This window comes from Pholcus phalangioides, unplaced genomic scaffold, assembly GCF_987345545.1.
Source record: "Pholcus phalangioides strain wild (caught in Gottingen) unplaced genomic scaffold, Ppha-v1.0 ptg000004l_1, whole genome shotgun sequence".
Taxonomy (NCBI): Eukaryota; Metazoa; Arthropoda; class Arachnida; order Araneae; family Pholcidae; genus Pholcus; species Pholcus phalangioides.
In genome coordinates, this window is record NW_028301597.1 from 52,274,204 (window position 1) to 52,295,234 (window position 21,031).

A 21,031-nucleotide genomic window follows, 5' to 3' on the forward strand; every position below is an offset into this window, starting at 1 on the left:
CACTTATACGATCATATACATAAACGATATTGATTGATCGTACATGCAAGATATATCGTGGGAAAAGAAAAATAACTACATCAACTGAACTAAATTTAATCAATAAAAATCACGGCAACTCACAGATGTCACACGTGGATAGAAATATGATAATATAGAAAACATGTGAACTAGTTCGACAGAAACATTAAAAAAAGATTTTATTCTAATGAAGTGATCTAAAACTATGCACAAACACACTTATTCCGATTACAGTCAATCCCGTTTTTAACGTTCCCGCTTAGTACGACTTATTTCTGCAGTCTCAACTCTAAGTACAGTGGATCCCGCTTATAACATTTTTCAAAAAACCTGTCACAAAAACATTGTAGCGGGGAAATGCTTTAAATGGAAAATCTTAGAGTGAATTAGTGAGTTGGAAACACCAGAATAAGTCGTACTAAGCGGGAAAACTATATAAGCAGGATCGACTGTAATTCCCATTAAGATTTCCCATTTAAAGCGGTTCTCGTTTACAACGTTTTCCATGACAGTTTTTTGGAAAACGTTATAAGCGGGATCCACTACATTATTTAATATTTATGCATTTGCATATAATAAGTAGTCTATTAAAAAATCTTTAAGTTGAGCTTAATGAATCGAAATGATAGATATCAAGTAGATACATGCGATCTTCATGCTTAATTGATTCAGAATTGAAATTCTATTAGTGTCTTATTAAGGATGGGACGAATAGTGATTTGAGCGAATAACCGAATACTCGGCGGCCGAATATGTATTTTCTTAAAATTCAACACAATCATAAATAAAATTGGGGTTTTTAATTGAAAATAAAATTATTTGTAATTTCAAATGATTGACATTGAATTTTAGTTATACTATACGTCCCACGTTTAAATAAACTTACCCGTTTTGTGGTCCAGGATTTTTTTATTGTTCTTGATTATGCTTGATAACTTGATTCATATTGCAGCTCTTATTGATGAACCATCATTAGTTACACTTGTCCGAAAATGGGTAAAGAGCACGAATAACTACATTTACTAAGAAATTTATTTCAAATGCTCCAGAGGAGTATGGACCGGAGGAGGAGGCCAGACACCCTTTGCTTATATTCAATCGTTCGAGAAAAATTACTTGTGTCACTGGTCGAAAATCTGGGGTGAATGGCACCGAGACTACCTCAAATTACCAAGGACTAAGATCAGGAGTTTCGGAAGTGTTTCGAACCAGTAGGTACTCATCTTTGTTTTAAACAAATAAATTTGCTTTCTGATCGATTCTGCAGGTGTCGGATGCATGCCAAAAATTACCATGGGTGCTTAGAACCCACAGCACTAACTCGGATTACCGAAAAACGATAGAAAACGACTCTCGACAGGGGGGGCTTCATTGATTTAAAGGTAAATATAATAAAAAATGTTAAGAAAATACTACGTTTATCCTGGGTCACAAAGCTGGAGCCCCACCCGCGTTCTACTTGTGTAGCGGCATTTGAAACATGAACAGTTAACGGCCATAAGGAACTTACTTCCATTTGATGACATACTGTATAATAATTACATTAAAACAACAATTTTTTAGTTTCTCTTCTTTGGACCTGCCTATTCAGACACAATCTCCCCTGCTTTGTTATTAATTCAATTACATAATTCGTTACAGATTAGGACTGCGAAGACCCATGACATTTTTATAAGGGAGACTGACATAGTTTGCAGATATATGAATGCTATAGTTTTTGTTTGATTGCACAGTAAATTAACTATAAAGATGCTTGTGAAAAATTTTAGCTAATCATTATACGTACACCGAAGACCCCAGTTCAGGAGAAGACTTCTTCTGTCCCAGTCTACTTCAAACGGGAACTGTAAGTACATTGTGTGTGCAGTGAATTCCATTCAGTAGTGTACGGAAGATTTTCTCATGAGTGCGGGGGGGGGGGGGTAAACTTTTTCTTCGTCGAAGGAGAATGATAGTTAACCTACTAAATAGGATGGATAGATCTGTTGGTTTTACATGACAATCTCGGTTTTTGTCCAATTCGGATCCCGCTTATAGCGTTTTTGAAAAAAAGTCATAAAGAACTTTGAATAAACTAAAAACGCGCGAATTCCCTCAGAGAGAGACAGCCAGACTGGGGCAGACACAGGGAATGCCTAATTTCGTTAGAAGTGTTAAAATATCCTCTATAACACTGCTCAAAATCGGTTTACAAAAGAAACTTAAACGGTTTTAGGATAAAGGTTTTAGGTTTTAGTGGGCTGCTGATTCCAAAACTGGTGTTGGTTTTGACGAAATGACTCTAGTTTTGAGATAGTACATATTCCCAACATTCCAATGCAATCTGTAATCACTATTTTTTGCGGCAGATTTTTACTTTTGTGTTTTTTCATTTATTTTCGTAACTTATTCTCAATATTATTGCATTCATATCATCATTAAGGAAGCGTAATTTTCATATTTACGGAATAAATGCGATAAAAGTGAAATTAGCCGATGTAGATGAATAAATACGAAAATTTTGATTTTTATAACTTTTCCTCAAAATTTCGAAGATTTACAATTTTAAGCAAAAATAGGTCGTGATTTTGCTGAGCAAAATGCTTTTGAATTCTAACTCGTGAATTAAGAGTTCAGTTGCCTTCAGTTTCTGAGTTCTATCCGAAAATTATGGACGTTATTGACTATTTATAGAAGGACCAAACTATATATCCATTTGTATATATTTGTTTATAATTTGTGTTAATTGCATTTTTAATTGGGTTGCTGTATTTTTGAAATATATGACATCCATATTTTTATGGGCATCTTTTCCTCAGCCACCTGGTTGGGCATTTTGCCTGTTGTGGCGTTGTATTTGTATTTGTATTATTTGTATTCGCGCAAGTTTTGCGCATCAAGATAATTTTCTCATGAACGCAAAAGTCAGAGCCATTTTTTTCGAAAAGACAGAAAAAAGTTTGACAGCAGCAGAAGAGTTTAAATACATTTATTTTTTACACGATATTCGACGCAACAAATTAACCTCTGCAGCATATACAGTGGTTTTATGCTGGGCCTATCTGACGCCGTGACAACACTTACATGAACTTTGCACCCAAATTTTGTACTTTGGAAAGCTTCTCCAAGGTAATATTTTTTGCAACGTTATGGCATTGTATGAAGTCATTGATAAATAGAATCATACTACTTTCAGTAGTCATCTAAAAGACTTCTGTTGATGGCCATGCACATGAAATTCTACTACCTAATTTGCAAAGGCAGTTATTCAAAGTCTTCGTAGTCCCGCTAATAGCAAAAATGCTGACACAGTCAACCTTCGGTTTACGAACGTCTCGGTTTGCGTATAATTCGGTTTACCAACAACAAAAATTGATTCGGTTTACGAACACGCAAGCAAGAAAATATTTGACTAAATTCGAAATGATAATGGAGGTATTGAAGTGTCTACGGCCGCATTTCGATTTTTTCAAATTTTTTCAATTCCTCCGAATTCGACTCCTTTTATCCAGCTCATAGATCAGCATGTCATTTACAATTTTGGGACGGTTTCATCAAAGAAATTTTTGAAGCACGTTTTGCAATAACCTCTGACACATATATAATTACTACTATCTATTTCTAGAAACATCATTTTAATGTCCCACATTGCTCATAGAACTTATTGATGAAGTTTGGCAGCAAGTGACTTATAAAACCATGAATTCGGTTTGGAACGCATTGTAGCCAGATTGCTTTGCAGGCAGAAATTTCGAGAGCTTTGACACTGAGATTAATAGGTGAAATTAATCAGACAAGACATGGGTACAGCTCTGCCCATGTATAGCATATATGCCCGTTTTCTCGAAAAGTCTGGATTTTCTCTGGAAAAAAGTTGTTTTAGTGTCAGTATGATTATTTCAATAGGTTTCGAGTTATTCACTTGAGCGTGAAAAAGTGTAAAAATTGACACTGTAGGAATCTTCGGGGTCTTAGAAACGAATGAATCTATTTTTACATTAATTCCTATGGGCAAATGTGTTTCGGTTTGCCAACCTACCTCAGGAACGAATTAATTTCGTAAACCGAGGGTCGACTGTATTATGTACCTACAACGCCGTTACTACTCGCAGAGGGAAGTACTATTGAAGGAGATATGGAGAGACTACTGAAATATTAGCTTTTAATTAAGTACTTTATTACTTCGTTTCAAAATGAAACCTGAAGGAAAAATGTATCGTTAGTTTTGTTCATTTTTGCGAATAAATGCAAAATCTCCGATTTAGAAAATTTTATTTTTGCGAAATTTCGAAATTTTATGCGCAAAATTTACGTATATCACATCAGACATTCGTTATTTGTCATGATCTTGAGCTGATGAACCTCTTACTGGGACAACAAAGAAAATATTTTTAGAGAGCCAGCGGTTCATAGACAAAAAAATGCATCTCCTAACACTTCATAAAACTCTGCTTAGTGAAGCAATTCGATAAAGCTGCTGAATAAATAAAGTGGCGAGTGCTTCCAATTAATTTGTAAAACATTTCCTGGACTGAACAATGAAAAGCTGTGAGCAGAGATTTTTGATGGTTCTCAAATTCATAAATTTCTTAAAGATTCAAAATTTTCAGCATTTTTGACGGATATTAATCAATATCCGTCCAATCCGGTCGATCTTCAGTTTGATCATGTTTCGTATCGGTTGTTGAAAATTTTTTGACAAAGCAGAGAACGATGAAGAATTGCAGTAAAATACGATTAATTTGTAATTTGAATTTAAAAATTTTCAAACGTTTGAAAAATAGACTGTTAATATGAGCACAAAGGCGCATTTTCTTCTTAGTTACTTCGTCCAATTTCACAGACAATCTGAGTCATTTTAATGACGAGAGGCGGTTTTATTAAGATATGAAAGTAATGGAACAGAAGTATCAAGGCAAGCTCGAGCCTCGAGTATGATGGCTGATTACTCTACCGAAGCCTCCTATGAAAGACATTTAAAACCCATAACAGAAAATCATGCAAGTGCTTCTCCTTGAATTAATTTAATATCATTTTGTGTTCATTTTAGTGGACAAAATGCAACATTATAGAGCATATCATTACTGCATTGATCTATTCTGATATCCTAAATATATTCCCTTGTTTTCATTCCATATATTATACGATATATAAATGTATACACGATATATATAATGTATATTATACATACATATATTGTTTTACTTTTATTCTGAACATAAATGTACCACAAATTTCGTGTGACGTGCATTGCCTGCATATTGAAATCTGATAATTGAGTGGAGTGTTTTTAAAGATGTGCATTTATTGATTTACAAATACGCATTATTTTATTATCAAGGACGGGCTTAAGCATTTTGTGGCCCTCGAAAACGGAGTTTCCTAATCCCTGAGTAACTATTAACACCCTGGAGCACGCCAGGTTTACATAGGCAGAATGAACATCAAACTACTATTTCATGGTCATATAAAAAAATCATTCGAAAATAAATTTGAACGATATTGCCCGCTGCTTCCAGACATTTAAAGGTTGGAGAGCTGTCGGGCCCATTGAATCGATTACCTATCCAGGACCTCAACTTCATACTCTTTCAGCCGGGCAAGTATGCATTATGTATGCCTTGTGAAATTTTTTAAATTTTAAAAGAAGAATTTAGCAATCCATCGTCCGGAGCACTCTAGATCCACCTCCATCCTTTACTTGACTTGGAGGAAGGGGTTCTGTGAAAACCCTAGGCAAGAGGAATAGGGTTCGATGTCTGAATTTTAAAGGTTTTAGACAAAATTTTAAGCTACAGCGAAACCTCGATACAACGACACCTCGATACAACGACTCTGCAGACCAAGAAAAAATGTCGTTGTAGATTATGTAGGGATTATATATCGTTATGTCGAGAGGTAACAGTTTAACATTAGAGTATAGGCATTTTCAAACAAGGCTTGAAAAAATATCGTTATAGAGTAATTTATCGTTATATTGAGTATCGTTGTAGTGAGGTTTAAATGCATTCGCTTTGTTGAAAACGAAGTTTTTAAATTAAAATGCAATCAAAGTATTTTCTTTCATCACGTTTTTGCGGCCCCTAACATTTAACGCCCCGGTTGCGGCCAACCTTCACACTTACCCAAGTCCGGCCCTAAGTATCATCAGTATTGACTTATATTACGATTTATGTATTGATTTTCATGATTAAATTGTTTACTTTTCATAATTAAATTGATTTATTCCATTGATTCAAGCTTTCTAGTGATGTAAACTCTGCTCGCAGATTTAAATGCGATTTGTGTGCTGCTTATGTAGTACTACTGAAATTTAGTTTTCACTTTATGTTAAAATATAGAGCGTTTGAAAAAAAATAATGCCAGATTCACACACAGAATCAGCACTCAAAATTACCCTGAAATCACTAAAAAAATTTTGGCAATAAAATTAGTGTTGAGCAGTCTACGTGTCAAAGCACTCAAAATTTCTGCCTGAAAAGCAATCTAGCTATAATGCGTCCCAAACGGAATTCATGGTTCTGTAAGTCTAGAGCCGCCCTTAGAGGTGTGCGGCAGGTGCGGTTGCACCGGGCCCCGCACTCACGGTAACTTATTGGAGGCTTCCATCAATTCTTAAATTATTTCTGGCATTAATTCCGAATTTTCATCAATTCTAGAATTTTTTCTTCCGTTCATTTTCTAATTGTCTAAATTTCTCTAATTACTTATAATTCTGAATTTTCATTGGTGTTGGATCCATTTTTAGTTATTTTTAATTCTGAAATTCTGAAATTTTCATCAGTTTCTGGAATATTGTTTCCTCTCATTACTTTGAAACTACCTTTAAGTACTGAATTATCATTAATTTTTTTTATTTACATTTTATTGCGTATTTAAAATTTTTTGTTAGGATAATTCTCAGCATTCCTGCATATTCTGAAATAATAGCTGATGATCTCCCCCTCCACCCCCCAACAAAATATATAAAATCGGGGATAAGGGTGTCCTAAACATTTTTGATGCCTCGAAATTTTTGAGATGGCCCCGTGTCTGACAACGGCGTCCCTGTGTAAGTCACTTTTTGCAAAGCTTCATGAATAAAAATTATGAGGAATGTAGTGTATTAGTGTATTAAATTATGTTTGCAGAAGTCAGCGATTGTTAATTCTGAGGCAGAGATTATTGCAAAACACCTTCTTAAAAGTCCTTTGATTTAAACCTTCTCAAAGTTTTAAAATTACTTTTTTATCCATGGGCTGGATAAGATTCTTATTTGGAGGTACGGACGGCAATGTTAGAAAACGACGTTTCTCAGAAGAAAACAAGGTGACAACTGACTCTAAGACTCTAATCCTCCCAGCTCTCAGTCAATTCATTCTTCTTCATAGTACAATCTCCCATGGGGTCGGCAGCCAACATATATTGATTCTTCTTCAAACTTTCCAGGAACTTATTACCCCCCCCCCCCCCCCATTCAACACATTTAGAAAATGTAGCTCGAAAAATCGCCAGAATCATTCGCCAATAAGTGTTAAATTATCGGTTAACATAAAATGTCCGATTTTGACCCGATCGCGACCAGAGAACGTACCTTAAAAATCGCCAGAATTACTCGCCAGTAACGTTTGATTATTGGTAAACATAAAATGTCCGCATATGTCCCGATTTCCGACATGTCCGCATATGTCTCGTCCGCTTTTAACCCCTAATCCCTGGGATATCCTAAGGGGCGACGGGTGAAAATCAGATGAAAGAAGAGCTACGACAACTGGTAAATCGTGCCATGGAGAGCTGTAAAGAGATAAAGCTCTTATGTAAAATATGGTATAAAAACGTAACTACTTTCAGGCTCCAGCAGAGCTGTCCATAGTACCAGGGCCATTGTCCATGGAACCCATTCGGACCTGGTATCGATTTTTGAATGTCAGTATTTAAATATGCAACCTGTTAATTTTAGCTTAGTGCGAGGCACCGAAACGTCCATTTGCCCGGGTACCCATGATGTTAAGACAGCCATACATAGACCTCCCCCAACCCCCAACCCCAAAAGAAAAGAAGCTCACTGAAGTCTACCCAGGGTAGTAATGGACTCAGGATAAAGTGTCGGGTGGGACGATTTATTTTATAGGTTCGTTGAATCGTCTCATACTTTATACTGGCCTATTTTTCCCATGCATTTTGGTTTTTGGGGGAGATGATCGTTCTCCCCCTTCTGGATCCATGCTTGGCCCAGGGTTGAAGAGATCGATTTTGTTTACAAAGTTTTGGTCATTATAAATTTAGTTTTGACTGAATTCAACTCGATAGATAAGTAGAGTTTCGCTCCTTGGTGAGGGTAGGGGGGGGGCCCTTGATAACACGGGGAAGAAGGGGAGTGCGAGAAGAAAATATGTTCCAAAGGGAAGCATGGGCTAAAAAGTTTGAGGAACACTGGGATAAGGTACTTGCTATAACTGATACAAAAATTGAAAAATGGTGTCGCGATCCATCTAATTCATCGAGAAGTGATAGGTTAAGGTATCCGACTGTGGAAGAGAAACTAAAAAATTTCATCCGATTTTCAGAACGTGATGCATAGTATTGTTTTATGTTATTCCTCGCTTTGTCTTTCATCAACCCCTACAGCACTCTATTTCTCTTAACTCGATTTAAGGCTTTTTGTATCGGAGGAGAAAATTTGGACCACGCTATTTAGTCTTAAATTAGCGTGGACCAAACATGGACGATTCCACAAAAAATTCGTTAACCACATTTTTCTCATTGATTTTTATCACATCATAATACAGTCGGCGCTCGATTTTTACGAAGCTCCACGTTTTTACGAACTAATATCTTGTGATCCCAAACAATATACTAATACTTCAAATGTCTTTCACATTTATGAACTTTCGATTTTACGAACTACTTTTTCACGTCCGTACGGGTTCGTAAAAACGAGCGTCGACTGTACCATAACAGGAAACTCGTGCATGTATCGATCTCTTAGAATGATTACGTTCTGCGTAAGCGCTCAGCGCTGTTCAATACGGAGCTGTTCCTCTTGACAACTGGTTTTATGAACAAAAAAAGAAATCGGGAAAATCGGAATTGACCGGAACTTTTACTCCCTCCTTAATATTTTCTAACCTTTCACCAGATCTGTTCCGGACTTGGTATAATTTTTGTGACGAGAAAATCTCGATTAATGATAACGAAGCAAACCCCTGCTTGAAGAAATTCAGTTTCCACAATTGTGCCATGATGAACTTTATTTTTTGATCTCGAGACTTGGTCTCGTGAATATGTTTACATTGGAGTAACGCAGGTGGTGGGAGAGGTGGGTGTTCGAAGTGTTTAATTTTCAACGGGATGGATAGGATGGACCTTGAGTTACTAATAGACCTTCAATCAACTGCTTCGACAAGCGGACACCAGTATGGTTTAGTAAGGGGCAATTCCAGTTTGCGGGGTCGTAGTTAGTTTTTCTCTAATAGGGCTGTTAATAAATGAAATAGCTTCCCTCTCCGGGGATAGTGAATTCTAACACAATTGACACGTTTTAAAGGAAGCGCGATATAGTGGGATAAATCGAGAAACAACCATACTCTTTTTTATGGGCAATGCATTATATGTAGTCGAATCCCGTTTTAACGAATACCGTTATAGTGAAAATCTTGTTTTAACGAAAACTTTTCCAAACTCCCAGATACGTTAAATAAGAACAATGTAAAAATCTGAAATTCCTTTATAACAAAGTGATTTCTTTTATCTCTTGGAATTCGTTATAACTAAAGGGATTCGACTGTAGTATTAGTTTCTTCTTTCATGACATATGCTTTTATATTGGGTTGCCGTATTTTCGTTATATTTGACATTCATATTTTTTATGGGCATCTTTTTTTTCAGCCACCGCGTTGGGCAACGTTATAACTTTATAAAATATTTTGAAACAGAGTGAAAACTCTTGATGGCAATCATTAGTATGATTATTAAAGGTATTTGCGAAAAGTAACTAGGCTATAAGTTTACGGTCTTTTCCAAAAAATTTGTTTTCAGAGAGAGAATAGCACAAAAAAGAAGTTTCACTCATTAACTTTTTTTTCTGTTACGTGAAATTTGTCGGAGACGTGCTAAATTCAATCTTTTATTCACGTTGAAAGTGGAACATTCGAATATCACGATCTCCCAACATTATTTCCATGTAGAGGTGCGTAATCTCTAAAAACTATTTTGTCTCCCAAAGCTGTGTTTTTCAACGGCCGGAACTTCACATCAGTCAAACGTGGCCGTGAGTTTTTCATTGTGTCACCTTCATCCATTTATTTATTTCCCATTAATCGTGTGTATGGAAGGTGATGTCCTGTTTCATCCTTAAGTCAAAATAGTCCCGTTAAATCCGATCTCTTCTTTCCCCCACTTCCCTGGATGACTGTCAATCAAGATATAACACCCCGTGATTTCACACTGAATAGAAAAGTGAATGATTAACGTACCAGTAAAATGTCTGAACCATTTCCACCGACCACTAATCTACAGCATGAGTGGAGTGACCACATGTACAGGATATTTAAATTTAGGACTGAAATACGTATTATACAGAAATGTCCCGTATTTTTAGTGGTATTCCTGTGTTTTTGGTCGTTCTCATTTTCTTATGCACTTTTCCACGTTTTTTTTTTCAACGAAGCATATTTGAATCGGCAATCTACTGAAATTACGAACGAAGATAATTTTCATAACTCTTGTGAATTATACTATGATAATTACGTATAAATATTCATCTATAGCATATTTGCTATGTTCCAAGTTTTTTTTCTCGTGAACTACATTGCGATTTCCAATAAATTCTTCATTACCCTCTAATTCATAATTTATCATCAATAACTGGTGATTAATTAACTGGTCTTATGACCACGTTTTTGGTGAGAATTACCGATATTCTGTATTCTACAATACTTAAGCTTCCAATTTTTAGTATTTTTCTAAATGAAATGTGTTGGGTGTATAATAAAATATGCACCCACACACACACACATACACAAAGTCTTGAAACACGGAATGTATACGGGACCACAGAGTGTTAATTGTGTTGTGCGATGCATATCGAACTACGTTTGCAGCACATTTTCAACCATTTTTTCACTAAAAAGAAAGAAAGAAAGAAATAGAAACAAACAGTGCCTGCACTTGGATACGAAAGAACTCAACCATGACATATTTTTTCCATCTTACAAATTTTATCTGAATTCGTTTTTTTAAGAAGCCGATAATTTTTGAATAATCGAATTTTCAAAAAATGGTTTTACTCTAACGACGGCGTCAATGTCTGAAGAACATTGAAGTAAAGAATTACTACAAATCTCAGTAAAAAAAGGCATTTATAATAAATATATTTCAAGAATTAGAATTTATTTCATCCTCACATGTGTGTGTGGGGGGGGGGGGGGGTGTATATATTTTATTATACACCCAAACACATTTCATTTAGAAAAATACTAAAAATTGGAAGCTTAAGTATTGTAGAATACAGAATATCGGTAATTCTCACCAAAAACGTGGTCATAAGACCAGTTAATTAATCACCAGTTATTGATGATAAATTATGAATTAGAGGGTAATGAAGAATTTATTGGAAATCGCAATGTAGTTCACGAGAAAAAAAACTTGGAACATAGCAAATATGCTATAGATGAATATTTATACGTAATTATCATAGTATAATTCTCAAGAGTTATGAAAATTATCTTCGTTCGTAATTTCAGTAGATTGCCGATTCAAATATGCTTCGTTGAAAAAAAAAACGTGGAAAAGTGCATAAGAAAATGAGAACGACCAAAAACACAGGAATACCACTGAAAATACGGGACATTCCTGTGTAATATGTATTTCACTCCTAAATTTAAATATCCTGTACATATGGTCACTCCACTCATGCTGTAGATTAGTGATCCGTGGAAATGGTTCAGACATTTTGCTGGTACGTCAATCATTCGCCTTTCTATTCAGTGTGAAATCACGGGGTGTTATATCTTGATTGACATGAATGAATGAATGAATATTGATTGACAGTAATCCAGGGAAGTGTGTGTGTGTTTGTGGGGGTGGGAAGAGATCGAATGAAACGGGACTATTTTGGCATAAGGATGAATCGGGAAAGAACGAAACGGTACTTAGCCGTATGACCGGACGGGACTCCCAATCACAAAAAAGATTGAGAGAAGCACTGTCCTAAAAACTACCAATAGTCATCGATATATCATTTACATGAAATTTGCACGTACAGTATATAGTGGCAATAAGAATAACCGACTTTTGACAACTATGCAAATTTTCTTATATCCAATGGGTGGAAATTGAATAATGATGCATCCTATTTTTATCATAGTTATAAATAGCAAAGGCAGACAAAAATTGAATCGATGTTTTGGTTTTTCATTCTAAAACTTTTTCAGTAAATAGTACAAGAGAGGAAGTTCCTTTCAAGTCCCTTAAAAGCGTGTCGTTATATCCGAGGCAGATGTATTTCATTGACATTGGAAGCGAAATTAATTAACATATTATTTATGTAAATCACCCGGGTTTTGGTCCTTGTTGTTTTATCCGATGTGACGTAACAACCGAGGTCTTTAGAAATGAGTCTGTTTACAGTATTTTATAATGATCGATGCTTTCAGGCTACATACGCCAATATAATCGATATAAATTTCAATTGATATTTATTTTTACGGCCATCTTTTCAAATTATAACTTCATCCAACCGACTTCTGGTACATGCTCTCGTGCCGCCGGAAATATCCGTCGGATTCCCTACAACGAAAATTGTGAAGCATCTGTCCTTTGACCTTTACTTGCTAAATATCGATGTTATCAATTTTAAATGATTATTATTATTAAGGTACGTAATTGCAGAACCAATCGCTCTATCGAATCTCCCGCTAATTAGACTAATTTTCAAGTTGACGCCCAAATATTCTTGTGAATCCGAAGTGATTTTTCCAACTGTTTGTACCGAAGCGGAAGAAATCGAAACTTTTTCATTCGAAAAAAAAAAATTAAGAATGATTTTTCTTTAGTATCCATAACAGGTGTTTTTCTCATTGTACCAGTAACATTAATTTATCAGACAAGGACATTCATTAAACCGAAATAGAAAGAGCATCTGCATCACTCGCGTAAGAACATGTCCGAAAACTATATTATAAGTAAATTAATTTTAAAATACGGACGGATCTGTACGAGCAACATAATTAATGGATTTTTCTTCAAGAATGGAGAAGAAGAAGATTGTTCTTTATTGCTCTTTCTTGTTCTTTTTTTTTCTTTTCGTTGGTGTTTTTTTTTTTTTTGGGACATCATTCTGCGTTGCCACCATCTTATTTTTAATTGATTTCTCTATTCGGATCTAATCAAAAGACTCGGCCACTCGCATTTATCTTGCCATCATATTATCGTATTAGGCAGTGGACAGATGTCCCGGTGAACCTATTAATTTTTAGTAGTGTCATATATATTATTAGTTACATTAATTAAACTGTCATCGTACTCAATAACTACCCCGTCTAATGTATAGACCTTAAATGTGGCAGAAGCAGCTTCTTGTTTTTCTTTTTTATGCTCTTTGGTAAAAGTGAAGAAAAATGAACTTGGGTCCAGTTATGAAATTAACGAGACACGATGCACAACTCACAAGATTTGTGCTTGCTACTGTGAAACCGTTTCGTTTTTCTTTTTTTTTTTTTCAAAACGGTTATCAGTTTCCACCACTTTGACGGGAAAGAGTCTTTACGCCGTAAATAACAGTCACGTGACACATGTGAAGTTTCTGATAATATACAGTATATGTAAGTTATAACTTTGTTTTCAGACAAAAAGGAAAAATTAAAGAAAGATAAGTAATCATGTCGAAGAAATTGCAAAACCTATTTCCTCTTCAAATCTAATAATTAGTTAATTCACCGTCAAAATAACTAATTAAATGCGCATGCGTGATGAACATGTTTTTTGCTTTATTTCGTTGCATATGTCTCTACGGAATGATTTTCGTTCGTTGGTATTTGCATTACATGGTTTCCATATACCTTTCCTGGCCACAGCAGGAAAGCATAAATTAACAAACAACGCTTCTTTCCCTAATTTACGCTGTTATTGCCCAGCTTTTCTCCACCTTTTCGAACTGAAATACTTAAGAAACGGGGCATTTTTTTCCTTGTCTAAAGAGAGACAGGGAAACAACTTTCTAATTGGATTTTCGAGCACAGTGTCCGTATAAAAAGTTAGTTTTTTCATTTTAATAACTGTACAACCCCTTGCAATATGAATGTATGAATGACGTAACTGAGGTCTACACGTTATTTGAGTACTTTTTCTGATTAGAATTAGGATTGGAATTGTATTCCTCTAAGATCAACGTTTCGTCAGTAATTTGAGACAAAAGGAGTTAGCTATGCACTGTATATTCAGTACATGCGAGGTATAACTATTTAAATAACTATTTTAAAACAGTTTCGGCTCTCTAAAATTATGTTTAGTATTAATAAGAACAAAACTGATATAAACCTTCATGAGTTAAATTTTAGCCCTAAGAAGTTCATTTTTCGTTTTTTGTCCAGAACAGAACTCGCTTCTTTTCCATCAAGAAGTGAGTTACGTCAAGCACAAATTTAATTAACATCTTTGATCCCAACGGTATATGAGTAAATATGAGTATATTTTCATATACAGGGTAATTATAATTAAAGTTCCCGTGTACTCTGAGTAGTTTTTCTCAAAAACTGCTTATCCGAATGCAGCCAAATTTTTAGGATACCTTAATGAGACCATGGGAGAGAGATTTATGAAATAAATTTAAAAAAAGCACAATTTTCGACCACCAGGTGAAAAGTGACACTTTTTTTTATTGCATTATACATTTTTTCCATTCTCCATATATATACCAAGTTTCAAAGGAATATGGCTACCAAAATGGGCGCTATATAGGTCTGAGTAGTTTCAGTATACTGACACTGCTCAAACCCAATGTATCGTCCGTTCTGGAGGACGTATTCCATTGAAACATGGTATATACACTATATGGAAAATGGAAAAATGTATAATGCAATAAAAAAGCGCCACTTTTTCACCTAGTGGTCAAAAACTGAACTATTATTTTATTTCATAAATCTCTCTCCTATGGTCGCATTAAGGTATCCTAAAAATTTGGCTGTATTCGGATAAGCAGTTTTCGGTAAAAACTACTGAGAGTACACGAGAACTTTAATTATAACCATTCTGCACACCTGCTAATATCTTTTTATTAGAATCGCAACTAATTTATTATCTCTGATTTCAGTCTGACTGTGTAATTCAGTAAATAGGAGTTTGTTATTTTGGGGGGTCTGATTGTATACACACGAAAACTTCCAATAAATAAAAGAATTTGTTAAATAAGAGTATGTTATATCTGGGTATGACCATGAAATTTATTGAATGAGAATTTGTTATATCTAAGCATATGAGCTTCGTATTTATCCCCACGAGTTCAGGGAATTCGCATAAACAAAAGAAATCTCCACGAATTTGAATAAAATATACGAAAAAAGGAAAAAAAAAAACGGCATCTCATTTATCCTTAATTAACTTTCGATGATGGCGAAAAGCAATTAGATGAATAAATAAGAGAGTTGGGGATAGAAGAAAAAAATTTATCCGATTATTATTACATTTTTTTTAGATAAGTATGTATATGTGATGAATCTATATATATATATATGTGAAAGAATTTTTTTTCCATTTGCAAAGCTATTTCTTTATTATGTCCTTACTCCAAAGAAAAAATAAGTTTAGCTGCTTACGGCTTTTGATTAAAGAAGGAAAGAATATAGAAATCTGTGTTTCCTCTTCTTGGTTATTTTCTTTGCGTGGAAGAATTATAAGAAATATGACAGCTGCGATGAATGATGATCAGCCGTAGAATCGCTCGAATAAATGAGAAAAGTAATAAGGAAATTAAAAACCCTATTACAAGATAGTGAGAGAGTGTCTTTGTAATCTTCACGGTCGAGAGTTTTCTTGATTTTTTTTTTTTTTTTTGCACGTAATCTCTTTTAGTTTTTTTGACACAAAAAATATCTTTTTTTTCCCACCTTTCGCAATACATTTCTTTCTGTCTGTCTGTAATATGTTGCACGTGCTCTTTCTTGCTTAATGGAATAGGTATACTTATATATTAGAGGGACAAAAGAAATACAGAGAGGGTATAAAACTGGAATCAAAAATGCAAAAAAAAAAACATGCACCAAAGTGTATTAAGGAAAGCTCGTTTTTGAATGTTTTTAAGAAACAGCCTCGAAACACCCTTTAGTTCAGAACTAAAGAAAATTTTATCCGAAATCTTTAAATTAAACGCATCTGCATTCGTCTTTGTCGCATTGTTCAATTTTTTTCTCAAATTGTGTATAAAAGTTTTGAATAGAAGCAAATGTATATTACGTAAATCGAAATAGAACGCAGGTGTTGATTGCTAATTAAGTCATAACAACGCTATTCAACCACAGTTTCTGAATACAAAAATTGATTTCTTCTTATTTAAAAAACCAAAATTATAATTTTTCTACAAAATCTACTTCTTCAAACCAAAAATAAAACCTTTGATTTTAATCCTACATTATGAACAAAAATTTCAAAAGATTAAATTTCAAAAATTTCAAATTATAGCTTGATCATAATAGTGTGGATATTATATTTATGCTAATATAATTAGTATTATAAAGATATTTATTCTGCTCACCCTCAGCTAAAGCGGACACATATTGGACTTTCTGATTTGAATTAAAAGTTTTAATTCATATTTTGATGAAAAGAATAATTTGCCGATTTGAATAACTTTTAAGAAAATAAAAATTAAAGTCTTGTGGGAATCGAATCATTGAATTGAATTTGTTTTAAGTATATATTCCATATATACTATTACAAACCCGCTACTATTCATGTTCCATGAAGAGTAGCGGGCAAATTTTCCATGGTTAGATATGATGGAAAGAAGTAGGAAGATATGATAAAAGATGTAGAAAGGTTTCGATCAAACATGATTATTCCTAAATCTATCAACAAAGTCATAAGATAAAATTCGTATTTAGACTTTAAATTTTTTTTGAAGATGAGATTCACAAACGTTTCACATTCCTCGCACAACCTTGTGAAAGATTAAAATTTCACCTATGTTGCCGTGCTCTAGCTTGTCTTAAGACACTTTGGTGACACCCTAAAACGGTTTTGAAGCGCGACCCCCGTTTGAAATAAGAAAAATGTTTTTGTAGGCGACCTTCTATATATGCTGACCATATGTCCCGGTTTTCCGGGATATTCCGACGTTTTTGCAAGTGAATGTTCTGTTCCGAAAGCATTTTTCGGAACGTTTGTTTCGGTTTCAATTAGACAATATATTGACTTCCAACGATATTCAGTTTGTTTTAATATTATATAAATAGTATTTATTTTGTTTTTGAGAGATGTACATGTACTTAGTATTCCTTATACAAATGGAAGTGTAGCGAGGTGTATGCTCCTTTATTTTCGCATGTAGGGTGATTAAGAAAGATAATCCAATTTCAAAATGATTCTATACTTGAAATCGACCATTAGATAAAATTGTGCATAAAATATTTCCCCTATATATTCACATATATTACTTATCATTCTGTGTTTGTAATTTTTGAGAGATATAAAATTTTGAAATCGGGTGATTCTCTTTGAGTCACTCTGTATAAATATTAACTTGATAAATTACATTGGTAATTAGCTCAGCTGAGTAGAAGCATGTTTTAGTTTTGACATTTTTTTTAAATAAACACGAATTTATTCTGTGGATCTTTTCATTTTGAAGAATCTCTCGCGATCCTATTAGTTCATTGACGCAACCACCCGGGAGGGTTACGACCAACAGCTTGGGAATAACTGCCCTGAAGAGACGAAAATATACTTTTTAGGGATCAATGAATTTGATGTTTAGAGTGGTAACACCAGGCCCGTCATTTAAGGGGGGGGGGGCAGGGGGAGGCCGTTGCCCCCCTGGCTTTTGAAAATACACTAAAAATGGTATATATATATATATATATATATATATATATATACATACATTGAGTACATGTGTTTTGTTCCCCCCCCCCCTGGAAAAAGTTGAAATGACGCCCATGGGTAACACACTAATCTAAAATACATACACTGTACATATTCTTAGCTTTGTATCAAATTTGATAAACTCTCTTGGTAAACAATCTTTATGTATTTCTATGGAATTGATTTTCTTTTCTATCAGTAATTTATTATTGGGGTGACTTGGGTACATTCTCTACTGTCGTGTTTTAGATGATGCCATATCCCCTGTAAATGATGTAGAGAGGTGATTCAAAGGTGAGTCATGTCCGCCAGAGTGAGCCTCGATGATTAAAAATTGAGCCTAAATCTCTCATAATTATTTATTCCGCTTACTTTTATCATAAGCTGTGTTTTGAGATGTGTGTGTGTGTGTGTGTGGATGATAATTAATCTAATTAAATCAGTTTGTTAAGTACTGGTTGCTTTATTAGTGAAATGCCTTTTATTTGTGGGGTGTTATACAGATATACAGATGCCACGAACAAATAAGAATTGTTAGGATCTCCAGGGCATTTAGAAATTACACAGAAGATCAAATTAATTTTTTAATTAATTTACGAGATTAATACCACATTTAAAGATCAACACCAAAACAGGAATCTTCGACCAGGCAGATTTACATTATAGACATGAAAGAGAGAGAGAGAGAGAGAGAATAACTCCACGTATTTAAATTTTTAATAAAAACAAAATTTATATTTATGTATTTATACTCAATTTTATTTGTCCCTAATCACTTCTAGTTGTGTGGGATGAAGACAAAAGTTTCGAAAAGCGAAATATCGAGGTAATGGAGTAGCCACCCCTTCAAGTGTGGTTACTTGGGTAGGACTTCGTATTAATTTTTCTCTATATTATAATAATTTACGAAACAATTATACTTGCTTGAACAGATAACTAAAAGCTTCTTCTTTCTCTCTTTTTCTAGTGGTACAACTTTTAGTAAAAAATGTTAATTCATAAGTCATAAGAAAGATAATCAGGCCGCCCTTACCAGACGTGGGGCCCGGTGCGAAACTAATAGCGGAGGACCTGAGGTGTGTAAATAATTTCAGGGGCCTTAGCCAGCGTTATCTCTGCTTTAGAAGGTGATGCCTTAGCCCGATTTTTAATACGTATTCTGTGGGAGAGGGGAATCGTCATCCAAAAATTCATATCGGCCTATTATTAAGCCCACTTACTATTCACCGAATTATCTCCCGCTTAGCCATGCTTTACAAGATTATTCATTGTCATCTAAATTTCGATGCGTTCGGTATTCTGACTAAGCTTCCCTAACTTTCAAATAGACTTGACCCCCCCAAAAAATTAAAACCTATTTTTGCCTCTACAGATTGTTTTAAATTCAGTTTCTTTCCCAATACCATAGTTGCATGGAACAAGCTTCCCCCTCTACTATTGTTAACTTCCCCACGATCTCCAATTTCTTGTCAAATGTTACAAAGCATATGTGTACAAATATACCGCTTCCTTTTGTATAGGACTTCGGCCAACAATATTGCATAAATAAATAAATTACAAAATACTACAGGAACGTTGAAAAATATCCATACCAAATTTCCAGACACAAATGCAAATTAAGAGAAAAAAAAGTTCGAATTGGAGGAAACTTTAAATTGATGAAATAAATGATTCCAGAATTGATGAGAAAATTCTTAATTTATTACAGAAATCATTTAATAATAATTTTTTACAGATGAGAATGTAGAATTCCAGAATTATTTCTTTCTAGACAAAAAATGCAGAATTTCAGAATTAATTTGTTCTAGGTAAAAATGCAGATTTCTCTTTCTCTCTCTCTTTCCAAAATTGAAAATTCAGAATTTATGAAAGAAATTATCACTACCGTAAGTGCCGGACCGTCAAAACGTATGGCCCGGTGCTACCACACCTGTCGTACACCCCTAAGGGCGGTCCTGAACATAATATAAAAAATGTCCAAAAAAAATCTGTTCCCATGTCACCCCAGTTTACTGTATTTTTGCAAAAACACTTATTGCGAATTAGTATCCCGAGTCAAATGAGAAAAATCTGAGCGACATTCACTCCACAAAAAACTGACACCAAGTTTTGAAATTGAAATAAAATGAAGTCAAGTTAACGAAAAACTTCTTCAAAGTTGTGAAAATTAGAATATTGTCCTGTGTGTGTGGAGCATCTGCTTGATTATGGATGGTCGCTCCCTGGTGAAAGTGAAGAGAAGAATAGAACTCTGGAGATAAACAGAATAATTACTTCTCCTTTTTTATGGGTTTTCCTCTTATCACTGGTAGAATCTATTTTTCACCATGGTCACACACGGGTAACTTATTTATTATGTGTATATGCATTACCATTTACTCTCGGTAATCACGTAGGATGATGTTAATAAAAAAGAATAATTTCTTTGAATTTCACGAGAAGACTTTCACCTTTTGCAAATAGATTGCAATTTTTCTCCTAAGTTTCCAGGAAACAAATCATTGTAAATGATGCATCTGAAATGACATGTCAGTGTGATTACATCTAGATTTTTTCTTTTCTATTATATCTGATTGTTAAACATCGATAGAGTTATTGTGAGATCAGCGTGAACTCGCCATATGCAAGTGAAAACCCAAAATTCGTGGAAATCTCGCAAGATGTGTTTCAATATACTCTGTAAACTCCTTTTTTGCTCTTTTCAATGCGTCATGACCATGGTCGGAAAACTGTCTCTTTCAATCACGATTGCTCGAGTAAGATAAGGAGATAAATCACTTCAGTATACTTGTGACTCTTTAATGAGATCATTTAAATGACATTGACCACCTAGAAATAATTACGAGAATATCCGTCTTCATAAGTTTTAAATTATTATTCTTAAATCAGATAATAATCAGGGTTTTCAATGATGGTGATGAAAAACATATTCAAAATGCATTTCATATTTTTCATTGACGATGTTCATTTTGACTTT

General features: G+C 34.4%; 1 long non-coding RNA gene across 2 annotated transcripts in view; it reads left to right on the forward strand.

The window, feature by feature from the left end:
* LOC149087826 (uncharacterized) overlaps positions 1-21,031 on the forward strand; it is a 106,765-nt gene that overhangs the window by 19,758 nt on the left and 65,976 nt on the right. The gene's annotated exons all lie outside the window — the stretch shown is intronic.